The sequence below is a fragment of the Oncorhynchus keta genome, unplaced genomic scaffold (genome assembly GCF_023373465.1).
Source record: "Oncorhynchus keta strain PuntledgeMale-10-30-2019 unplaced genomic scaffold, Oket_V2 Un_contig_30340_pilon_pilon, whole genome shotgun sequence".
Taxonomy (NCBI): domain Eukaryota; kingdom Metazoa; phylum Chordata; class Actinopteri; order Salmoniformes; family Salmonidae; genus Oncorhynchus; species Oncorhynchus keta.
In genome coordinates this window covers 1-5,000 of record NW_026286999.1, presented here as the reverse complement: position 1 = coordinate 5,000, position 5,000 = coordinate 1, and positions in this window count along the sequence as shown.

Below are 5,000 nucleotides of genomic sequence, written 5' to 3'. Positions count from 1 at the left end.
CTATATAATCCAAACCATTTGAACATTATTCATCAGAGCACCACAACTTGGTTGAGACTGTGTTTGCAGATGAAGTGAACTATCCATGGGAGCATCTTGAGGTGATCTAAATGCAATAGGCGTCACTACAGTCCCTGGCGCACAATTGGCACAGCGTCTTCCGGGTTTGGCCGGGGTAGGCCGTCATTGTAAATAAGAATTTGTTCTTAACTGACTTGCCTAGTCAAATAAAGGTTCAATTTAACATTTAAATGTGAAGTGAGCCCTCAGAGAATGGATGAATTAACTAGGCTGAGAGGGAAAGGAAGACTCCAGCTGCTCGGAAGGAAAGGCTAGGTTTCTAACTCTCCCTATCTCTGTCTCTGCCTCTCTCTCTGTCTCTACTTCTCTCTCTCTCTCTCTCTCTTTGCTGGAGGCTGCACTCCAGGAGGGAGAGAGAGACACAGAGAGGTAGATACACACAGAGAGAGAGAGAGAGAGAGAGAGAGAGAGAGAGAGAAGAGAGAGAGAGAGAGAGAGAGAGAGAGAGAGAGAGAGAGAGAGAGAGAGAGAGAGAGAGAGAGACAGAGCGAGAGAGAGCCAGAGAGAGAGAGAGCAGAGCGAGAGAGACAGAGAGAGACATTATTTATTCTATTTCTACTAAGGGCTGTTCTTGTCTTCATTGTTGTCTACATTGTTGTAAACATTGTTCTCTATATTAATGTCTACATTGTTGTCTACATTGTTGTCTACATTGTTGTCTACATTGTTGTCTACATTGTTGTCTACATTGTTGTCTACATTGTTGTAAACATTGTTGTCTACATTTGTGTATACATTGTTGTAAACATTGTTGTCTACATTTGTGTATACATTGTTGTAAACATTGTTGTCTACATTGTTGTCTACATTGTTGTAAACATTGTTGTCTACATTGTTGTAAACATTGTTGTAAACATTGCTGTCTACATTGTTGTAAACATTGTTGTAAACATTGTTGTCTACATTGTTGTAAACATTGTTGTAAACATTGTTGTAAACATTGTTGTAAACATTGCTGTCTACATTGTTGTAAACATTGTTGTCTACATTGTTGTAAACATTGTTGTCTACATTGTTGTAAACATTGTTGTCTACATTGTTGTCTACATTGTTGTCTATATTGTTGTCTACATTGTTGTAAACATTGCTGTCTATATTGTTGTAAACATTGTTGTCTACATTGTTGTCTACATTGTTGTCTACATTGTTGTAAACATTGTTGTCTACATTGTTGTCTACATTGTTGTCTACATTGTTGTCTACATTGTTGTAAACATTGTTGTCTACATTGTTGTCTACATTGTTGTCTACATTGCTGTCTACATTGTTGTCTACATTGTTGTAAACATTGTTGTCTACATTGTTGTCTACATTGTTGTAAACATTGCTGTCTATATTGTTGTAAACATTGTTGTCTACATTGTTGTAAACATTGTTGTCTACATTGTTGTCTACATTGTTGTCTATATTGTTGTCTACATTGTTGTAAACATTGCTGTCTATATTGTTGTAAACATTGTTGTCTACATTGTTGTCTACATTGTTGTCTACATTGTTGTAAACATTGTTGTCTACATTGTTGTCTACATTGTTGTCTACATTGTTGTCTACATTGTTGTAAACATTGTTGTCTACATTGTTGTCTACATTGTTGTCTACATTGCTGTCTACATTGTTGTCTACATTGTTGTAAACATTGTTGTCTACATTGTTGTCTACATTGTTGTAAACATTGCTGTCTATATTGTTGTAAACATTGTTGTCTACATTGTTGTCTACATTGTTGTCTACATTGTTGTAAACATTGTTGTCTACATTGTTGTCTACATTGTTGTCTACATTGTTGTAAACATTGTTGTCTACATTGTTGTCTACATTGTTGTCAACATTGTTGTCAACATTGTTGTCTACATTGTTGTCTACATTGTTGTCTACATTGTTGTAAACATTGTTGTCTACATTGTTGTCTACATTGTTGTCTACATTGTTGTCTACATTGTTGTAAACATTGTTGTCTACATTGTTGTAAACATTGCTGTCTACATTGTTGTAAACATTGTTGTCTACATGGTTGCTTTGGCAATATTGACGCAACGGTTTTCATGCCAATAAAGCAGCTTGAGTTTGAGAGAGAGAGAAAGACAGAGAGAAAGGCAGAGAGAAAGGCAGAGAGAAAGGCACAGAGAGACAGAGAAAGGCAGAGAGAGAGAAAGACAGAGAGAAGGCACAGAGAGACAGAGAAATGCAGAGAGTGGGAAATTAGAAAGAGAGAGAGAAAGAGAGAGAGAGACATGCAGAAAGGCAGAGAGAGAGAAAGACAGAGAGAAAGGCACAGAGAGACAGAGAAAGGCAGGGAGAAAGGCAGAGAGAGAGAGAAAGACAGAGAGAAAGGCAGAGAGAGACAGAGAAAGGCAGAAAGGCAGAAAGAGACAGAGAAAGGCAGAGAGTGAGAAAGGAGAAAGAGAGATAGAAAGAGAGAGAGAGACATGCAGAAAGGCAGAGAGAAAGGCAGAGAGAGACAGACAAAGGCAGAGAGTGAGAAAGGAGAAAGAGAGATAGAAAGAGAGAGAGAGACATGCAGAAAGGCAGAGAGAAAGGCAGAGAGAGACAGAGAAATGCAGAGTGAGAAAGGTTAAAGAGGGATAGAAAGAGAGAGAGAGACATGCAGAAAGGCAGAGAAAGGCAGAGAGAAAGGCAGAGAGAGACAGAGAAAGGCAGAGAGTGAGAAAGGAGAAAGGCAGAGAGAGACATGCAGAAAGGCAGAGAGAAAGGCAGAGAGTGAGAAAGGTTAAAGAGAGATAGAAAGAGAGAGAGAGACATGCAGAAAGGCAGAGAGAAAGGCAGAGAGAGACAGAGAGTGAGAAAGGAGAAAGAGAGATAGAAAGAGAGAGAGAGAGACATGCAGAAAGGCAGAGAGAAAGGCAGAGAGAGACAGAGAAAGGCAGAGAGTGAGAAAGGAGAAAGAGAGATAGAAAGAGAGAGAGAGACATGCAGAAAGGCAGAGAGAAAGGCAGAGAGAGACAGAGAAAGGCAGAGAGTGAGAAAGGAGAAAGAGAGATAGAAAGAGAGAGAGAGACATGCAGAAAGGCAGAGAGAAAGGCAGAGAGAGACAGAGAAAGGCAGAGAGTGAGAAAGGAGAAAGAGAGATAGAAAGAGAGAGAGAGACATGCAGAAAGGCAGAGAGAGACAGAGAAATGCAGAGAGTGAGAAAGGAAAAAGAGAGATAGAAAGAGAGAGAGAGACATGCAGAAAGGCAGAGAGGCAGGCAGAGAGAGACAGAGAAAGGCAGAGAGTGAGAAAGGAAAAAGAGAGATAGAAAGAGAGAGAGAGACATGCAGAAAGGCAGAGAGGCAGGCAGAGAGAGACAGAGAAAGGCAGAGAGTGAGAAAGGAAAAAGAGAGATAGAAAGAGAGAGAGAGACATGCAGAAAGGCAGAGAGAAAGGCAGAGAGAGACAGAGAAAGGCAGAGAGTGAGAAAGGAGAAAGAGAGATAGAAAGAGAGAGAGAGACATGCAGAAAGGCAGAGAGAGACAGAGAAATGCAGAGAGAGAGAAAGGAAAAAAGAGAGATAGAGAGAGACATGCAGAAAGGCAGAGAGAGACAGAGAAATGCAGAGAGTGAGAAAGGAGAAAGAGAGATAGAAAGAGAGAGAGAGACATGCAGAAAGGCAGAGAGAGACAGAGAAAGGCAGAGAGTGAGAAAGGAGAAAGAGAGATAGAAAGAGAGAGAGAGACAGAGAAAGGCAGAGAGAAAGGCAGAGAGAGACAGAGAAAGGCAGAGAGTGAGAAAGGAGAAAGAGAGATAGAAAGAGAGAGAGAGACATGCAGAAAGGCAGAGAGAAAGGCAGAGAGAGACAGAGAAATGCAGAGTGAGAAAGGTTAAAGAGGGATAGAAAGAGAGAGAGAGACATGCAGAAAGGCAGAGAGAGACAGAGAAAGGCAGAGAGAAAGGCAGAGAGAGACAGAGAAAGGCAGAGAGTGAGAAAGGAGAAAGGCAGAGAGAGACATGCAGAAAGGCAGAGAGAAAGGCAGAGAGTGAGAAAGGTTAAAGAGAGATAGAAAGAGAGAGAGAGACATGCAGAAAGGCAGAGAGAAAGGCAGAGAGAGACAGAGAGTGAGAAAGGAGAAAGAGAGATAGAAAGAGAGAGAGAGACATGCAGAAAGGCAGAGAGAAAGGCAGAGAGAGACAGAGAAAGGCAGAGAGTGAGAAAGGAGAAAGAGAGATAGAAAGAGAGAGAGAGACATGCAGAAAGGCAGAGAGAAAGGCAGAGAGAGACAGAGAAAGGCAGAGAGTGAGAAAGGAGAAAGAGAGATAGAAAGAGAGAGAGAGACAGAGAAAGGCAGAGAGAAAGGCAGAGAGAGACAGAGAAAGGCAGAGAGTGAGAAAGGAGAAAGAGAGATAGAAAGAGAGAGAGAGACATGCAGAAAGGCAGAGAGAGACAGAGAAATGCAGAGAGTGAGAAAGGAAAAAGAGAGATAGAAAGAGAGAGAGAGACATGCAGAAAGGCAGAGAGGCAGGCAGAGAGAGACAGAGAAAGGCAGAGAGTGAGAAAGGAAAAAGAGAGATAGAAAGAGAGAGAGAGACATGCAGAAAGGCAGAGAGGCAGGCAGAGAGAGACAGAGAAAGGCAGAGAGTGAGAAAGGAAAAAGAGAGATAGAAAGAGAGAGAGAGACATGCAGAAAGGCAGAGAGAAAGGCAGAGAGAGACAGAGAAAGGCAGAGAGTGAGAAAGGAGAAAGAGAGATATAAAGAGAGAGAGAGACATGCAGAAAGGCAGAGAGAGACAGAGAAATGCAGAGAGTGAGAAAGGAAAAAGAGAGATAGAGAGAGACATGCAGAAAGGCAGAGAGAGACAGAGAAATGCAGAGAGTGAGAAAGGAGAAAGAGAGATAGAAAGAGAGAGAGAGACATGCAGAAAGGCAGAGAGAGACAGAGAAAGGCAGAGAGTGAGAAAGGAGAAAGAGAGATATAAAGAGAGAG